We start from the raw sequence: 21506 nt of genomic DNA, 5'->3' as shown, positions 1-21506 counted from the left end.
GGGATGGGAGAGAAACAACAATGTTTTTTTAACAATAAAGTCATCTTCTATTCAGTGACTATGCTTATACGGAGAGTCTTTAGTGAGTTAATGAATTATAATTATGTAGAAGTTTTGTCAAGTTGTAATAACATCACTATGAAGTTATGATATGTATACTACAAAAAAACATGTCAATATCATTTTTGTTACGGTAGCCCCCTTTAGATCAGCCCCTCTAGCGCGGCGCGTCGGTGGCTTCATTGTACCGCTAATGCACCCCATACACTATGTCTATAATTATGTGACGCAACGCTAAATGCTGTAATTACTGTTTTGTCCACGTTTGTCTACCAACTTAATGGATACAGTCATTTTCGAATTTAAATATGGATTTCAATAAAAGCACTCAAGTTCAAAGAGCAAATACAGGTTGCTACAGTTGATATATTTTACATAGCATACATCCATAGTTATATATATTTGAGTAAACATCCTAGTTGAGAAAATGATTTCAGTTAGCAGACATTCCCGACACATAAGTAACATACAATTTCGGAGTGCAAATTGAATCGCTGACCGAGCATGGAACTCGGTCAGCAATTCACTTCACACTTAAACTTCTAAGCCAACTTTGTCATTTGGCACTCCGTCGCTATGTTCTTGCTGTTGGAAATCCTGAATTATTACTAGAAAGGGTTAACCTTTTGTGTCCTGTCCAACGAAAAGCTTTTTGGTGCGCAGGAAAATTTATTGATCTATATTTTTGCTGACAACAATATATCTATTGAAAACTGGCGAAAGCTCTTCAAAATCTTGCGTTTGAAATGTAGGTGATAATAAATTGCACTCTCAACATTAGCGATGCGTATAGGTTTCTCGAGTTCTCGAAGACAGAACTCCTGGATCAGACGTGAAGAGTAGGGAGGCACAAGACTACAGGGTGAGAGGGAGGTTTTTGCGTAGATCACAATATGCACTTCAACGTTCCCCACTATGAATACCTACAGAGGCCAGGGCGGGACGCGGAGACTTCTTAATTAATTAAGACTCGAGATACGAGTGCCTGTTTAATTAACGCAAAATATCGTTCACTATTACGATGCCTTTCAAGTAATTTTCGGTAATTTACCATAAACTGCTTAACTATTACTGACTTCATATTAAACCAAACCTCTTTTATTTTACAAAATTAGTACTTTTCAAATGAAAGCTTAGCGTCCTTCGTAGATTATCACCGCAATATTTTCATGGTACTAAATACAACAAAATAAGTATAACAGGTTTGATTCCGGCCCTGCTGGCGTGCGCTGGAGGGGGTAGCTATTACACCCCGTAAAGCCACCCTCTCTAATTGATTTACAATTGTCGGTTAAATTTGTTTCCCGACCACCCTCTGCGATCACCGATCGCAAATGCATTTTGGGATACTATTGATAAACAGTAAGATAATTTAAACGTGACACAGTTTTAAAACATAGCTATATAAATAAAATAGTAAACCATAAAATTATGTATTTTCCATCATAAAATATTTACTCTTAATGAATACTATACCTAACTAGGTCACTATGGCGCTTCTACTGTACGATCAATTCATGTGTTATTAGAAAAAGTCGTGCTACGCTTTCTCGTAGCAGTGCTACGGTGTTCAACAGCTTTACAAAATAATATGAGTGAGCCACGTTACAAGTAAAAATAATGTAATATTTGAGTACATCGGGAGACTAGTTTGTAAGTAGGTCTGTCAACGATCCGAAACCGGCGGGTGGTGAATAAAACATGTAATAAATAAATGTAACCAATGTAACGTAACGACCTATTACAGCTACGCGCACTACGCTAGCCTCTACGCATTTATTGAGTGGGATTTACCAAACAGTAGAACTTATGCTTCAGATTTTTGGAAACTCTACTTTATTCTTAGATTAACTTTAAGGTAAATGAACGTTGACTGCATTTTAAGTATCCGGTAACTCGAAGCTAATTTTAATATAATTCACGTTTTAAGAACACTAATAATGCACTTGCACTTTGTAAATGATGCACGTGTTTACAATAAGTGAACGAGTTCATCACGGCATATTTCTACCGCTCAAGTCTATAAATAAATCAACTGAATGATCTCGCATTTCGACACTCGCGAACATAATAGAGTTATGACAAAAATGGCGACGCGCGCTAAGAAATATCACTTGGTGAACCCGAGACGCTTGTTAGCGTCTCCTTGCTTTTATTTATGGCCAGATTTATTTTATGGCCGTTCATGGATGTCGGGGAAATCGAATGAAAAGAGATAGCAGCAAATAAAACAATAATTTCATCGATTTGCTACGCCGAGCGCAATGTAAAGGAGACTAACTTTGTTGAGAAGTTCAACCACTGGTATTTCTTTGATCTCAAGTTTTTACTTAGTGTACTGCCTATGAGTACTTATTTGTATAGCTTCTTAAACTCTGTAAATGAAGTTATTCGGTCACCAATAAAGCTCGAATTCCTGCAAAAGACTTCATGCAATAGTAATTCTTTGCAATATTTGTCGCCATAAAACCAGCTGACATACGAGCAATAAAATCGCGTCGACATAAGCCAGTCTGATGAACGTGCTGTCGATGATATTTTCTATTTCAAACACAAATTTTATTTTGTCGCAGCTCGCAGCGCACAACAAATATCATAAAAATGGAAGGCAAACAAGACTGCTCGTTGTATTTGCTGTGATATTCGTATTTGGCTGGTAGATTCTTACTCTCTTTGCTGGGCCCTAATCTGTCGGGCGGCGCGTACCTCACGTCCGGGATACGCCTCTGTTGTTTCTTGATTTTCTCGTCCATTTGTACATTTTTTCATTTTCCTAATGCAGTCGTACCTTGCTGTATTTATTTTGTCTCAAAATAAACAAACAGACAATTGGGTGAAACAAAAACGATTTTCACTCTTTTAACGCCTTAAATATCACTTCCAATCAAAACAATAGCAGCACAACCTTTTCAAATAAAATATGCAAAACAAGAAAAGGTCTAGCTGTAACGCTCACAATGGCATCAACAGTAAACGTTATTCGCGCTCACGAGATACAAGGCTGTAAATAAATTGAAGTGAATTCGCGAAGAAGGAAAATCCAAACAAATCCCCGTCTAATCCTGGGTAAAGCGTTCCCAAATCCAGGTTAGTAGTAAATATCAATTACGCAAATACCCCGGATTAGGAAGTATAATGGTTCGCGCGGGTATCGTGTTCCAACGCAAAGGGGTGAATTTGCACTTCACGTGTTTTTACAGTTTATGAAGTACTTAGATAGTTAAACTGTCCATCAGTGAAAGTCTTACTTCTGAGATGATAATGACATAGATAATTAAATGGAATCGTTTATTTATAGAAGGGTGATATCATAAACAAGATTTTATATTACAATGTTGAAATGAATCAATTAATATGTTATCGATTCCCAATAACACATTTATCTGCATCCAATAAATTACCAAGGTAATAATGAGCAGTATAACGCAGTAACGTAACCGACTAGACTAATAAAACGTACTGTACCAGGCAATTGAATGAGAGTCCCGAGGGCGATTTTTTCCCTCAAATCTAATAGAGCGGGGGCCGGGGACAGTCGTTGAAGACTTGTAGATAATTTTAATATTCGTGTCGCAGGCCCCGGGAGTCTTGTATCGATCTCACGTCAACCTGATAGCCTTGTTATTAGGTCGCAATATATCTTATTGTTCTGTTTAGAAGCTAACTCTTTTGAACCACGATTTAAGGTGAGAAAAGTGGTAGCTGTTTGGGAAAGATTTTAACATAATGTGCAGAAAAATGTGTCCTACTTTTGAGAAATTTTATGTTCTGAATATTTAGTTATGATACTTTGATTGATAACATTTTAATATTTTTACCGGCTAATGGGACGATTTGGAAGTTAATAATTCTTATGGATCTTTTATAAAGTAGCGTTACGTTCTGTATTTATACGAGCTATGATTCAGTTTGAATATGGGATGGGTTAGGTGGGTAATATCTTAAATACACATTTAGTTAAATACCTTAACAAAAAATTGAATAGATAAGTATTAGTACCTACAATTTTCGTAATATTTAATATTTCACAACTTTCTCTTATTATGCTGTATGTGAGTAAAGAAAACTTACTCATGAACGAAGTTACATAACAAAACTGATATACGAACGAGTGTCATTAAATTACTTCACAAACTACCACTAGCTTAGTTGGTTTGGTTAATGGATTAACAGTAGTGATGATATATTAACCTAGTTCAGGTTAACGCATCTCTTTCTAGTACGATAAATTCTTACTGTAAGAAAATATCATCTACAGAAAACGGAACAAAATACGAGTACATAAGTATCGATACATCAGTCGATAAAGTTCAATAATAAAAATAAATTGGTCTACCTGTGACATCATAATGCTGTCTCCTGAGACCGTTTCAGAGGGGAACGATGACGTATGGACACATAAATATAACAGTGGCTTATTGTGCCCTGACGAGGGACTAGTGATTCCGAAAAAATGCCTTTCGGATTTAACCTGTCATATAAAAATGTAGTAACGAAGATCACAAAAATGTAGCTCAGTATTTCTTCATTGTTCCCCCATAACACTTTTTCATAGCATTCTGTGATAAGATTTTGGCTTAATACAAGTGTAATTTGATGCGAATCTTCAATTGATTTGAAGGCCAAATTAAGTAGTAATCCTTCTACAGTTTGTAATTATTGGGACTATTTTTTAAATCAACATTTAACTTGCCTATTTCATCCAAATACATCAAAGTACAGAATCAAGTTTTCTGAATACACTGAAATAAAAAAAGAATAAAGCCTTGTTCTAAAAAGGAAATTTCCTCTGCAACCACAAGATTTTGTAAGTTAAGTTAATACTCACAGTATCCTCCAAAACATGGTCTCGGAGGATTTACTTGGTGAAATCAACAGGTGATATCAGAATCAGAATCACACCCCCTTGTCTCTTAAACAACTTACTACCTTATACTTGAGAGATAAAGTCCGAATTTCAACAGTATTCCCTCAGGATATGCAACACTATGAAACAACAACCTGTGGATTTCTTTTAACACATAAATAAACTTAAGAGAACGTGAGAAAGGTTTTTTGCAAACACTGCTTAGAAACACTGAAATACGGTACTGAAGTTCAGTTTTAGAGTAAAGCTGAAAAGCACTTTTATATTTCACAGTAAAACGCGGTCATTGTGTTCAAACTTCGCTCGTGTATAAGAGAACGATTGATCAAGAGTAATTTATCGTATATTTTAACGGAACGAAGGAACGGTTGTGATGTGACGGGAGCTGATATCAAACTAGCCAGAAATGCGTGCCACGCTCCCTCTGTCCTCACTCACAGAGATATTCTGCAAAGATGTTTGACCTGTTGCTCATTTATTTTATTAATTACTATTTGAGGCGCCATTTTTCCTGTTTTACTGTTAATGATGATTACATGAAACACCGCGTTTGTTTATGTTTTTTTTTAATGTAAATCGTCCTATTGTGTTATTACAACAAACAAGTAAATAAACAATTACATTGTAAGACGATCGGCAATGACAACTAGATTTTGGCCTTGTTGAAGTACATATATAGGTGTCTAAGTGCAACATGTCATAGCCGATAGCAACAAGTTAGTTTGAGATAAATGCAAAACACTTCGGTTATCAATATGTCCTCACTTGTGCGGAACTAATCTCAATTCATCAGTTAACATCAAAACAGAAAACTAATTTATATTTCCGGAAATCAATTACACCCAATAACTGAAAACTTTAACAAATTCATCCAAACATCGTGTAGTCATATTGTATTTCATCTAGATATCATAAAACTTTCTGTAATAAATAAGTAGTAATACAATTTTGTAAAAAAGTTCCGAATAACACTGCGGATTGATCCTGTATTCTGGTGACAGGAGTGTATATAGTGCTAAGTCCTGTGCGCCAGAGCGAAACGAAACAGCATCAGAGCGAGAAAACAAAAGGGAATTCATTCAAGATCAGCTATCTTATTCTGCAAATATTCTATGCCGATAATAATAATCAATCCTTATCTCTCCTTGTCTGTCCTTAAGGAAATTCATTAGACGCGAAGGAGAGGGACACAGTATTGGAGTTTAGTATTTTTCTTCGTATTGCAGAATGGTCCTAAAAGTCTCGCGAATGCTCCAGATTCACAGACAATGCCCCAATTTATATCCAACTCACTTACTGGAGTCAGAGGAGATGGGGTGGTTAAAATAGGAAGGATGTTGTAGTAATATGCATGACACAGTAGTCTTTCTGTGATCAAACTGTGTTACTGCAATCAACCTACTTTTTTTTACTTTAAGTTAAGCCATTTTTAATTAAAAGCTTTGTGCATTTTAAAGTTCAAATTATTTGATTTTATTAAAAATGGAATCGTTTAATATAATCGTATACCAAGTACCTACAATATTTTTATTTTCTCATAGGTCATGCTACATACGTACCAATATACATTATAGAACTTGTCATAGCTACTACTAATAATTAAGGCCAAGTTACAATACGCCCAGCGGAGTGGATAAAACCGAAACTTTTCGTATGTTACGAACACACGACGGGGAAAGTGGGGTAAAAAAATCGTCTCACAAAGCCAATTACATTAAAACATTCGGCGCGGGACAAAGGGCGAGAGAACAATGGAGCCTGGAAGGAACCCGCGATATGTCTTTCAATGCTTTTAACTTTCCACTGATGGCGGCGCACCGAGGGAAAAATGGTGACGTTCCGCGACAAATGTCCGTGAAATAGGGATGTGAATACTGCTTTTTATTTATGTTTTTATTAACTATTCTTATGGATCAGAAGCGGTATTAATTAAAGAAAGAACTAGTAGCACACACAGTTTTAATCTCTTACAAACGATTTAATTTGAATAAAGAAAAGCAACAATTACACCAACTACTGCTAAAGTACGTAAATCGATACAAAACGATACAGCAAAACGTCCGTTGCATCCGAAAGCTAAGCAACGAATGACCCGAGTCCCACGTGCGCGACGCTTTTTATACCCTTCCTCTTGTTTCGAATGTGTGGGTAGGAGAAATATTTAACACGGCCGTTCCTGATTGCGTGGCGTCCTCGACCGCGGCATTTCTCCCATTTGCAGATCCTCAGATCCTTGCTCATCCATCACAACCTGGCTTTCATCATTATGTTGATCGTCGCCAATCTCTGAAACATTACAACACACGAGTAACAAAATGACGTAACCACTACGATTTGAAGCTTATTCAACATGAAACAACTTGTAGGTTACGGTCAACAAAGGTCAATGTCCCAGGCACAAGCGTGCACTCAAGTGCCAGTAACAAGGACCAGAAAGGAGTAATGATTTAAATAATGAAGTTGAAACAGCTTGAAACCCAAGAGAACATTCAATGCATAACTACAGACAGAATCCGGACTTCCGTCAGTCGTTATACATTGTCAATGACAGAGGCCCTGACGTTTGCTTGTCGATTTACAAACACATAGAAGAGGCCCTAACGTTTGCGTACTATGAGTTTGTAACAAATTACACGCTTCGCGTCATGAGACAGAGGCCCTAACGTTTGCATGTCCCTTCGTATGACCGCGATCGTGAAACAGAGCAGAGGCCCTAACGTTTGCATGCTCCAAACCGGTAAGTCAACAGAACCAGCAGGAACACCGGCACAGCGACGCTCGTGCCGCGACCAGGAGCAACGGCACAGCGGCGCTCGTGCCGCAATCAGCAGCACCGACACAGCAACGCCTGCGCCGCGATCAGGAGCACCGGCACAGCGCTAGTGCCGCATTCAGCAGCACCGGCACAGCAGCGCTCGTGCCGCGACCAGGAGCACCGGCACAGCGGCGCTCGTGCCGCATTCAGCAGCACTGGCACAGCGGCGCTTGTGCCGCGACCAGGAGCACCGGCACAGCGGCGCTCGTGCCGCATTCAGCAGCACTGGCACAGCAGCGCTTATGCCGCGACCAGGAGCACCGGCACAGCGGCGCTCGTGCCACGACACGGCCGCTACACATTCTCGTGTACAACTCTGCGAACAAGCACTGACGGCATACATTACGTTCGGCCACTTCTGACCATCAAAATCTGGAAAGCTTTTCGCTCTCAAAGAAATTAATTCAAGGCATAACTTTGACAAACAAATTCAACTTTGAAACTGTGTCTCAGAAATATCATCATTACTAATCATGTGTCAGCAATTCAAAACTCAAAACACAACTACCATTACGGTTTGTTAAGTTACGTGTAGTTAACTTCACTTCAGCTTTTGCTACACAGAATACTCATAGGTGACAATACCAATGGTTGGTACATTATTACACATTTTTCCACTTGATACTCCTAAGAGCATAATTACTTCCGATGTGTAATCAAAACAAAATAGATCACCTGACCTCAATGCATGATATACCAGGTCTACTATCCACTAGCTTTCATTACCGGAGCTCATTTTGTATAACACATTTTTGTAAAAACAACAAAAAGCAAAAAAAAACAACCTGTTGGTTATTGGCGATGGCACCTGAGAATCGAACTCAAGTTCTCATACCCTTACGGTACGTTTTTAATCAATAAGCCACCAGGACGGATTACAATTCATGTATTACATAAAGGCTAAATAAAACCGGATTGATCTCACCATTTACGTAGAGGTAGGTACATTACAGGATACTTCCCGTAACATCTCGAGCATTGTAGGAGCAAGGCATGTTGTTCACGGACACCACAGCAATACATAGGCAGAAACTCATTCCACCCGAAGCACATGAGAGCCTCCACAGCATCGGCATACTAAGCTCAAGTTATTCTCGACTTATTCCACCGTCATATCCACTTAATAAAAGTGCACATGAATATAAACTCATTAGCAACCGTGGTCACACCAGAAATTCGCTCACAGTCACGTGTCGACACGTCTGGGAGCGACGACAGTAACTGCTTAGTTGGATGCAACGGACTATCGCTACTAGAAGTCATGGGAAATCTACGTTTGATCACTTCTAAACTTGTAAGAATTTGATCAAGAGCGGCGTTACGTGAACCGTGACGATGATCACGAGACTGATCAAAAGTCCAGTACACACTGATCAACACAGAACTCACTTTTAACCTAATCGAATCAGATGGCAAAAACGGCTAGAAACGCGTGGCAATCCCACTTCTGATCTTATGGATCAGAAGCGGTATTAATTAAAGAAAGAACTAGTAGCACACACAGTTTTAATCTCTTACAAACGATTTAATTTGAATAAAGAAAAGCAACAATTACACCAACTACTGCTAAAGTACGTAAATCGATACAAAACGATACAGCAAAACGTCCGTTGCATCCGAAAGCTAAGCAACGAATGACCCGAGTCCCACGTGCGCGACGCTTTTTATACCCTTCCTCTTGTTTCGAATGTGTGGGTAGGAGAAATATTTAACACTATTTTTTTTTTTTTTGTAATTTGTGTTATAGGCTCGTTTGGTGAATTGCTTATGATAGTTGGTAGCCATCCTATTAATTATACTTATTAACTTGTATGTCTCTACCAGACCTCGGGACTATCGAGTCCCGGATTTTTGGGAGGCGAACGTGGGGCCGAAGCCAACACGCTGAAGCCCTTTTGAGACAACTTTAATGAAATGGTGACACAAAACCGACGATTATCCCTGTATACACTATAGAAATGTACCCAAGGACAATCCCCGGTTCTGTGCTAAACTATTGCTAACTATGGATGAAAACTACTTGGGCTATTGTGATGGGATGCTAATGGACTAGGAATGGGAAAACTACGGGAACTATGGCACCTGCCGATAACAATGTAATAAATACACGTAAAAATGGCAGGTGGAGACTCGCCAACTCACTTACTGGGCTTATTACTATTATAGTATCCTTCTTACTATTATATTATCCTTCTCCGTGGGAGAGGAGGCCTGTGCCCAGCAGTGGGACAATAAAAAGGCTGAAACAGTATTACTATTATCAGTAAAAGTAGTTTGTACTCATTCAACTACAGTATTTCTTATTAGTAAATACTAGGTACTATTTCTTTTTTTTATTAGTAATTTGGTGATTGCTCTTCTGGCATTTGTTCCTATATTTTAATTTAGAAAATAACTAACCTAACCTAACAACTAAATGCTAGCTTATTATCACTGCTTGTTCGATAAAAATGTAATAGTATTAAAATGAATATTTACCGTAAAAAACTTGACAAGTACAAGAATTAAACTAAGTATGAATCAGTGATTCTATGTAAAAGTACATAACAAATTACAATTAATTATTTTCTGATTTAATTTGAAGCATATCAGATAAATCGAATAGTTGTATAGCCAACTATATTTTTATCGATAACACGCAACTCCCTAACCGGAGCGTCACTAATAAAGAAGTGAGACGTAACCAATGGGGTATCACGGCTTGGTTGCACCGCAAACTCATTTTATAAATCGTCCGTCCGTTCGCCCGGAACCACGCGTTAACCCACCCTTCTAATGCACCTCTTTTGTAAACCAACTATATAAAAAACACCATCGAAATTACTTTTTTATTTTGTGAATCTGATCGACTTGAATTTTGTGGATTTGCATTCTAACATACATACTACATATGTACGCACAACGTAGTCATTAATACGGTTAAGTAATTGTAATACCTATATATGTATACTATATCATTTTCAATTCATCATAAAATACAATGAATCCTTCGTAAGTTACAACAATACTTCCCAAATATCTATTCGGCGAATATATTCCAAGACTAAAAAAAAACGGTACTGAATACAGGAGATATTTTGGTCAACGTATCACATTATACTTTTATAAAAACGACCGTCCTCCTTCGTGAAGCACTCGCTTAATAGACAGTATCAGGGCAAAGATCTTAAGTAAATCAAATCGCCCCATGAATGGCGAATGAGTCTGGGGCTTTTCACGGAGTTTTCTACAGATGACTATCACAATGGTCGGGGATCAAGAGAAACTTATCTCTGAGGAGGTCGCAAAAATGTTTCTTAATGCTTATTTAAGTTGCATCCATTTGATCGTATCGCTTTTCTGAGACGGTAAGCTGAATTGAGACCCTCTTCTCCTGGATTTATCTCAGCGTTGATAGCCAGCTAAGAGACTAGCAGATAGTTTAAATTTTATAGCCGCATTAAATTATAAAGTTTCGCAATAGTTCTGAGGAGCTCCTTAACACTCCTAAACTCTGTAGTCTAGACACTGGAAGTGGATGATCCAATGTCGATCAAATTATTCTAAAGTTCATGCTAAAGTATTATGGAACGAATTATTGCAGACTTAACTCATCAATAAATTATGGTCATAAATCTTTAATAAACACCCAAAGACAAATTTTGCATTGTGATTCACGAAAGAACCCATAAAATGATTTAATGAATTCACATAACGTTTTTATGAATCCTAAACACTCAATAAATCCGACCGCGGGATATAAAAGCATCCACCGTGTATTAAATGTGCAATGCGTAGCTACAAATCTGTTAAAGGCGAAGTGAAACCGCGGTAAAACCCCTTTCAGATGGGCGAAACGCTACCAGCTTTGAAAAACAACAATAACCCTCACCATACGTATGTATGAGGATACGCAATATACTTTAAAAGTACGCCCACCACAGACTTACGAAGCTACAGAGAGGGCACTCTGCCTCTTATACAATATAACGTAAATTATTTTTTCAAGAACAGAAAAATATCTCATTTCACAACGGCAACAGTGGAAGTTGACTAAATATTTTTTTTTAATAGTTAATAAGTAATTAAATGGTTAGGTTAGTGAATAATTTCTTGACTTCAAATCCCTACATGACTACATAAACAATGCTTTGCCACTAGTACTTATCAACGGTATCTGCGTACAAGCGTACCGTCTGATTTGCATACATCCTTGTCAGCAGACGCTTTGCGCATTTTATTAAGTCTACGCAACCCCTCTCTGTTTGAGAGCCACGCTATTTTCATGTTTCGGGACTACAAATGGGAACCCATTTAAATACTAAGCCTTCATTTCAATACAACGCGATGTAAGTGTTTATTGTAAGATTGATGAATATTGCCCGGACGACGTCTTTATTAATTTGTCTTTGTCGTTTAGGCATTATTATGCGCATATTTTAGGGAACTAATGTGGAACAAGTCATTTCTTCTTTTTTTTTCTTTATTTGCTTAGAATGCAGGTACATACAAATCTTTATTTATACTTACTTTTATACATACAACTTCAATCATTGTTTGAAAAATACAGTTTCAGATTATGCTAGGATCGAAATACTGGTTTTCTTTTTAATTTGTATGTATAGAAAGATTTTTCAATCGACATTTTTAATTGGTTCATTAAATCGAGTTGGTAATATCCACACGTAGTAAGCTCTGCCTTTGTAACTTTGTGAGCGTTGTTCAAAGGAGTGCCGCAAGCCGGCGGACGGATCGCTCTGGCTTCTCTTTGAGCGCGTCACTTGAGAGGCTTGCATGAAATAGACTCGATTGTACCAATACGCTTATTTGTTTGCTGTTGATCGACTACCGAGGGAGCGACATGTAGAAATGTAATTTCGCGGTTTCTATCAGACTAGTGTTTTTCTATAACCTTTATACATTACTGCCAGAAATTTCTCTTCTTATCCCTAACAAAGATTATGAAAGCTTTAATAACTTAGCAAAGCTAAATATAAATATTTTTCCGCAACGAAAAATCTCTCAGTAATTTTGATCTAATAAAGACAACGGCACGGCGTCACCGTCAATTACATCAACAACTTTACTTTCTCCGAGTTGTCGCCCCCGAGATTGTATTTTAGATAATGGCTCGGTAATCACGTCGGTGATTTATCACGTCGCTATCTCAGCCTTCACTGTCCATTAAGCAATAGCGAGTGCAACCCTTTGTTGTGTACATACGGGGAAGATGTCTCTCACTACACTAGCGCGGTACAATGCACGGGGACTGCGGTGTGCATCGCATGTTTTGACTCACAATCTGCGTGAGTGAATGTGGACTGAGCAGGCTGATTTTAGACTTAAAAGATCACGTACAAACTTCATGCTAACAGCTTCCAAGAACAATAATTATGGTTTTTAAAGATACCTAAGTATCCTAATTTTGGATGGTAGGTATAAGTATTAATGGCGATTTGCATCATAATATATTATTGCTTGCTATAAACATGTTCATCTCGTTCTGGGACATAAGTAATGTCATAAACCGATGTAAGACAATGTTCAAAACTGCAAAGTCGTATCGATCGTCGTCGTCGATGTGAAGTATCACTTCCTTGGGTTGCTAGTATGCTGTACTCTCAATTTTATTAGTAAATCGTTTACTTAAATATTTTAAAATGAGGCAAGTATTGTGCCCCGTAGAGTGGTGCTCAACAAAGTTAGGGGTACAACAATTGACATGCATTAACGGTATTTCCGCTGGCGTTGGGCCGCAACGTCGTTACCGCCCGGAAATTCAATCGAGTGCTGAAACGTTCAGCTTATATTAACTTGCTACAAACATTATGGATTTAGAAATATACTTTATAAGTTTTAATGGGTTTCTTTATTATTTAACTTACCTTGAAATACAAACAGTTAATTATTCGTCTGAAGTTGAAAGTTATAGCGAACGTTGCCAAAAAGATGTTACTCAATGAGGAAGCCATAAACTCAAAAAATGATGAACACAAAATTGTAAACCGGAAAAACTATGGCTCAATCCCCAAACTTGTTTCTTACCTCTTACACACTGAAAACACAAACCGTTTATCCAAATCGACCACAAGCTTCGGAAAATAAGTGCATCGATTGATGTCAAACATTGTTCTCCAGTGTGCGAGGGTCGGACAAAGCGCAAAATTGCACGCACACCAGCTTACAAGCACTCCAAACGTGACGGAAGCTTGGAGTGCGAGCCGTCATGATCTCACTGCTGATCAATAAGTCTTGGCGAACTCAAATATTTGCACACCGCGTACATTAGTGACGTGGAGGCGCAGACAAAACGATGAATGTCGCCCGACCACAGAGTAGGTGACGAATAGAGGCGACAGTGTTTTTGTTACCATTTCGTGCAAGATTTTTGGTCTCATTCAAAAACTTTAAAAGCTAAATCATTGGTTAATGGATAATAAAAAATAAGGTTGAGCGCACACATAAGCTGAAACTCTTGTATCTTTGCCAAAATTTCTCCAAGTAGGTAAGTTTAATAAAAAATATGTTGTTGAAAAGTACGTGGTGAAAAACACGTAGGGAAAACTTACACATAGATGACATAAACTCCGGTTTGAATGGTCTGTGCGATTTGGAACAAAGTAGTTTGTGAAGACGCATGAAAGTGGAATGAGTGGGCGCCTCTACGTCTACCCTCGGTTGGCGCCAGACATCCGGCTTTGTTTTAAATACACGCCAGATTTTGCACTCAATCTCTATAGTAGAAAAGCGGTTTACATGTCACTGCATCCACATAGATAGAGTGCTGAAATCTGCGCTTCTTTAGTAAAGAGCAAGTGCTTATTGGCTAAGTAATTTGAACTTTAATTATTATGATGAAGATAAGTTGTATAATGTGTAGGTATGTAGTACCTAGATGTCAATATCTGCTATGTTATAACATCTACCGTAGTAAAAGTTATCCATGGTGTCCAAGGAAAAAGGAAACGAGACTGAGTCCTTTAGCAACCATAATCAACTTTTTCCTACCCCAGCACGAAGCCAGAAAGAGACCGAAATAATTAACTCCGTGCAAGTCAAACTACGTTCATTTAAATATAATACCGCTATACCTATAATACAGGAGTCTGTAATTCCAGTGTGTCCTTTGAAGTGGGATTAATACCGGCGGTAGGTACCGCCCCACCGCCTGTATGGTCGCGTCCACGCAGCAAATTAAATCTGTGTCCTTTCACAGCGGATTCTCATTATGACAATTTAGTTCCCGTAATGAGTATAAGTCAGAGGGATGATAAAATACTTTTTTAATCCGCCTCTCGTTATGGGAGCTGGTTGATTGGACTTTTCTAATTTATTTTATGAAAAGGGATGTTTGATGTAAATAGTATCGAAGTTGATACATAACTTATACATTGTAATTTGCTATAGTGGTTGTTACAGCCGTAGTACGTCGACTGCTGGAAAATGCTTATTTGTATGAATTCAAAATATTAAGAATTTAAGTTAGGTATGAACCAGATTCTAATAATCTAATAAAGAATAATTTGTTCGACAAATTCGTAAAAGATCAGCATTTGTCCATATAAAGTTTAATAACCGATATCTTTAATACCTATCCATCTAAGTGATACTGGCCGTAAGTCTAAGTAATTTCATAAACCTTCACACATTATTTTATGAAAATACCTCTCATAGAAGCCTGAAAATTAACCCAAATAAGCTAATCGATATGAGACAGATAGAAATCATAACAAATATAAATAATTTACGGTAGTGGTGGTTTATAAGATTTATTTGCGAATCTCGCGTCCCCCTGGCGCCGCGCCGAGCCGCCGGCCGAGGCGCCGCGCCGTCCCGACGGACAGACAGAGCGGCGGCACCCAATCTATCGATCTCGCGAGATGACGACACGATTAGCCATAGTTTACTTTATCACCGGGAAGGAACTCATTCTATTCTCTTGTTTGTTATTCGAGATGCTTCAATAATACTGGAAAACAAGAAGCCAGATTTTTGATTTCCAAGTAATTCTATGAAAATACTGGAAAAACTTCTATCTTAGATTCTGTTTAACCGGACACTATATCAATTTTAAAATATAATGAAGACTGACCATAAGAGCGATCGATATTTCATGTATTTTAACACTGTAGCACACGAATCTATTCCCATCATTAAAATCCCAAAATAAATCTATTCATGTGCTCTACACACAAAGTATTTATCATTAATTGGCCATGTCCACCCGCATCAAGCCCAGAAAGGCAAATCCTCATTAAAATTTCACCCACAAGCCCTGAGGCAAATGGTTTGACGACTATTCGCCAATTAGTTAAGTAACATAACACTTTGACGTCAACTCTATGAAACTTCGGTGTATGCAGATTATTATTCGCGTTATATTACTTGTCTATTGTGTAGAAATACATAAAAAATTGTGTTGTCTATAAATTATGCTATCAGATATTACTTTCCAGTGAAAGTGTACCTATACTGGGATGTAACTTATGTTAGAAACTACAAATTCAACGGTAAAGCTGTAAAAGTTTCATTTGGTAAGTATTCGGTATTTTAGGGCCAGTAACGATTGTTAAAAACTGTATAAACTGTCAATGAAATGAAAACGTTTGTCGAGATACTCCAATAGAACTTCTAATTTCAGCGTGGGCTTTTGGACTAGTGAAACGGAAAATATGTACTAAGCTGTTTGTCTAAGACATGCACATCATTATTGAAGCGCTAACAGTGTAATTAAACATTTTATGCATAAAAGCAGACAATGGCAAATAAACCAAATAATTTTAAATAGGTTTTTATAGTCTATGTGACTGTTGTATGTGTGGTTAGAATATTCTCCAGATGTAACTACTTTCCACACCCAGATTAAAAGTAGCCTTTACATTGTTGTTTTTTTTTTTGGTGTAGGTATTTACACAAACTTCTACTTAACATCAGAGTAATGTGATGCGATATTGCCGATCAATTATTATTATGTGATGCGGTATTGCACAAAATAAAGTTAATGATGGTTTGCAAACTTGTAATAGGGACGATCCCATGTGACTGCTTTTCATCTCATCCTTGAACTTGGATACGAAGACGATTTATTCATACAAGACTGGTATTTGTTAAAAGCCAGATATAATAACAGTCAACCGCTATTGAAATTAGTACTTCGTTTCAATAAACGTATTTTGTCGAAGGATGGGAGAGCCCATTTTTACAATTTAGACACAACGCTTAATGTGGCTTTTTAATTAGCCTACTGGTTATGACGTCTTAAAAACATTATTTTATGCAAATTCAAGGATGAACTTTCGAAATGTATTTTTTTTTTAAGAAACAGGAACTTAGGCACTCCAACGCTCGAAATAAAATAAATTACATAAAAAGCGCTAGATTAACATTTTTTATTTAACGTTTGCTTTTTTGTCACATTGATAGTCCATATTGGCAATACATTTGATATAGAAAATATTTAATATCATCGTGAAAGCTTGATGCAGGAAGTTCAGGGTGCGCTTTTCCCGGATAGTGAAATTATCCGAGAGAAGGCACAAATTGAGGAAATATAGTTTGTTAGTTTGAGTTTCCTTATTTACGTAGTCGTCACTATCGATATGAATGTATGATCGCAGCTTCCCATAGACATTTGCATTTGTTCTGCAGCTATTGAGTTAAATTCTTTTTCCCACACCACAATGTTAAAAAAAAGGAAATTACCCATTCCTTTTAATGTCACCTACAGCTTTGTTTTTAATATCTATTATAGTTTGCGTAGTGAAATAAATAAAGTCATCAAGCCAAAGTACATCTAAACTAATTCTACACTCATCATTGCTTTTTAACACCCTTCTAACATTTTATTGTATTTCAGCAGCCAGTTTTGTCTTTATCAAAATAAAACAAAGTGAGCAGAGAGCAATTAATTTAGGGGTCCGTTGTGCAGCAGCGGCCTCCGGCGACGGACCAATCGAGTAATTGTCGCGAGCAATATTCAAATGGCGGAAACAATTAGCGTGAGTGCTCTACACGTATTTAGTTGTCTAGACCTTTTATTGTCTCGTACTGATTGCAAAACAAACATTTATCGCAAAAACAGTAAAAAATTACAATTTGAAGCCGAAAAGATAGTTCAAACAAACATACAAAATAGTTGAAAAATAGCTCTTAATAACGGCGAGCGCACGTTTTGATTAATAACACCTGTATTTTGATATTATTAATTAATGGTAATATAAAGTACTATCAATTTTAATCAATTAATTGGCCCAATGAAGTAAATTGTTTCAATCTAAATTAATTTGCTTCAGTAAAATAAATATTCCGTGCCTAAAATTCTTCATCAAAACAGAAGCCATTGATAATGGGCGCCTACTGTATAAGCTTCTCGAAGACATAAAGCGCCCAATTAAAATATTAATCCTGCTATTAAAAGATCCTGTACTATCAAGCCGTACACAGTACTATATAGTTGAATATTATTGAATAAAAACTGACGGGTTCCTCCCCTTGTCAGCTCGCTCTAAATCTCTTTTGTGTTTCGCGATAACGCTACAAAGCCTGCTAATGTCTTTTAAGGACTTAGTGATTTAAACGGACTAAATAATGAACCGTCTACCCTTCCTCTCTGTTCTCGCTATGCAATTTATGAGCTTAAAACCTTAGGGATACCTCACAGGACTCAGATGTATGGTGATTTGTTGTATCTAAAGCGAATGGTCATTTTTAATCTGGTGTCCTTTTGCAATAAGTTAAAAAGCTATCTTTTAGTAGCCATTTTAATATGCTCATTCATAAACAGGTATCAAGTACTGACATTAACCGAGTGTTAAAAAAAACGTTATTATAACTAGTGAAAACTTTTCTTTATAAGCTCTTTCAAGTTATCCTCAAAAACTGTAACCATTTATCATAATAATTCCAAGTCCTATCGTAGCAAGTAGAGATTTGTGCACAAATCACCGTAACAAAGTACTTATGTGCTCGTAGGTACTTGGTTCCTTGCATTCGGAGCGTTCGCATGACGACACAAATCCGGATGATGTCTGTTTGTTATCAGCGCTGAGCACTCGACTGTACCTCTAGGGCTGCCCGAGCTAACGCAGTAATCGCATTATTTATCGAATCCGGACCATTTGGTATTATGATCTGCGTGAAGGGAACTTTGTTCTTCTATTTCGACGGTTCAAGAAATCGAAATATTTTTACCCTATTAATTAAATTAATAAATCCATATGAATCTAGTTGGTAGACCTAATACTAACCATTTACGATTTGTTATTTCAATTAGGAACTTTATAATACTTTCATACATAAAAAATTAAAACAGAAATATCACCACTAAAGACCTAAAGAAGACAGAGAAGGAAATGTGCTTGTATAAATCAAAATTAGGCCAAGTTGAGAGTTTGAGAAGCAGGCCAGTTTTTTTCCCGTACATGAGGAAATTTATAGGTATATAATGTACAGTTATTTCCTTTATAATTTATTGACTGTCTGACAAACTTTTAGTATGATTACCAATATTGAAAACAAGACATGGATATTTAGAAAATATTCCAAACAAATACGCTCATGAAGTGGTTAAGTCAAGGAATTAAGAAAAAAAAAACCCTTATTTCGGACCAGTTACATCCATAGTGCTTTTAAAAGGACACGAGAACACTTCAAGACGGTGCCAAAATAAAAAAAGGAGTAGTGATGCATTTGAAATAATATTTCTACAAGTGCGACCCTACGTACAAAATGCTTGTTAGTGAAGCGTCCGAGATTTCTCCGCCCTTATATTTTATTTGGATTGCAACAAGTATTATCCTCCTGTCAATATTATCAGCGATCGTCTCGCGGCTTCCAACTAAATTGCTTCGATTCCCCACGCCTTGCCCAACCGCCAATTGTTTCTTTTTGTTTATCTCCTGCTTCCATATTTTTAGCAACATCTACGTTTTCTCAAACTTGATTAGAACTCACGGTTGCAGTTAAAATATCTTCAGATTCTATTGTAGTTTTATAGACTGAAAGAAATGAAAACTTGAGTATGACGCATTCATACACAGTTTTACGTTTTTTTTTACTCCGTTTAAAGTAATTTGGGAATATCGAGAAAATAATCCGAGTTCGGATTAGGTCCAGGTTGCTGAAGTCACTACTTGCCTATTAGATACTATGTGTAAGATATGTATATGTTACCGGCCGAACCCGATTTTAGGACAAACCAGTTTTGCCTAGGCTCAACTAGTTCTTCCTATACGCGTTAGGATTAACTAGTATAGCCTAGTCCAAACTAATTTGTCCTAAGCCCGATAAGACGGACCAGTTTATTCTAGGCAAAACTAGTTGATCCTGATATAAGTACGCACACTCTAGGATAAACTGGTATAGCCTAGTCAAAACATATACATATCCAAAAGTCTAAATAAATAGATGAACTAAATAAACTACTCCGTGTTTAGAAAAATAATCATCTTTATTAAACTATAATGATTCGTCGTTATGGATAATTGATAATACGAACAATCATACTACATATATGTAGCAAACTAACAAATAGTAGGTAAGTATTTTTTTTAATAGAAGCAATAATCAAATCTCAAATTAAAATTGATGTCGTTAAAAGTTATGGATAATATTGGTAATACAAACAATCACACTATAACAAATAATACTGTTTTTTTTAAGAAGCAATAATCACACGAGTATTATGTTAATTATTAAAATTGTTATTTATTTTTACACGGTTTGCTTTGGTGGCACTTAGAATTACAGAGTATCATTGCCTTCTTGCACTGGCATCTGTTTGTAGAACAGTTCTTATTGCAGCTGCATCTCACAAAACCTTGGCCTGATCCAACAGAATGTTTCGTAGCTGCAGTTCTCAACGATATTTCAATTTGTTTATTGTTTAGACTAGGCCATACCAGTTTATCCTAGAGTGTGCGTATTGATATTAGGATCAACTAGTTTTGCCTAGCCTAAACTGGTCCGTCCTATCGGGCTTAGGACAAATTAGTTTGGACTAGGCTATACTAGTTAATCCTAACGCGTATAGGAAGAACTAGTTGAGCCTAGGCAAAACTGGTTTGTCCTAAAATCGGGTTCGGCCGGCAACATATATTTTGTGCTTACTGACAATGATCATTTGCAAAACGCAACGATAAGAAGAACAATGAAATATTGAATATATGTACGTTTTCTCTAAATAGTGGTAGAGATATTTTGTTTAAGTCAAGAAGATTTTTATTTTATTATTCAAAAATTAAGGTCCTCAAACACTCGATGCAAAGAAGAATTGATAGTACACATTGATTGGTTTTTGTATATCAATGTATGTACAATAAGCGTCCGTGAATTTGCATATGCTTATTAATTATGTTACAAATATCAGTGTGTATTACTAAGATCTCATTACCGTAAGCTGCTAATGTAAGAACAAGTGAGTAGCTCAAAAAGTTATGTTTAATTGCTACTATGTGGCATGAGATTATGGTTATTGTACTCCTAAACCTCTTTAAATCGAGCATTTGTAGAGAACAGTCTTAAACCCAGTTTTACTATTGTAGGTTACATTATAAAGTGGGTCAAAACCCAGTTGGCAGTATACACTTATGACTTGGTTGACATAATTGGCATCACCCCAATATGCTGTAAGGTTAGATCAAAGTTTCTTTGTTTTAGAGGGGCATTTACCCATTACAATTACAAACATTACAAAAAAGCATACTAACTTTGTCGTTTCTATTCATCTTCCTTTGTCACTGAGAATGCTCACACCATCATTTCAGTAAGATTCTTCTTTATGAGCAG

General features: G+C 37.0%; 1 protein-coding gene across 1 annotated transcript in view; it reads right to left on the bottom strand.

The window, feature by feature from the left end:
- The window catches only part of LOC110371669 (vesicular glutamate transporter 1), a 43270-nt gene that overhangs the window by 8729 nt on the left and 13035 nt on the right, over positions 1-21506 (bottom strand). The window lies entirely within an intron of this gene.

The sequence above is a fragment of the Helicoverpa armigera genome, chromosome 13 (assembly GCF_030705265.1).
Source record: "Helicoverpa armigera isolate CAAS_96S chromosome 13, ASM3070526v1, whole genome shotgun sequence".
Classification (NCBI taxonomy): domain Eukaryota; kingdom Metazoa; phylum Arthropoda; class Insecta; order Lepidoptera; family Noctuidae; genus Helicoverpa; species Helicoverpa armigera.
The sequence above is the reverse complement of the archived record's forward strand: the minus strand, read 5'-3'. Positions and strand labels throughout refer to the sequence as shown.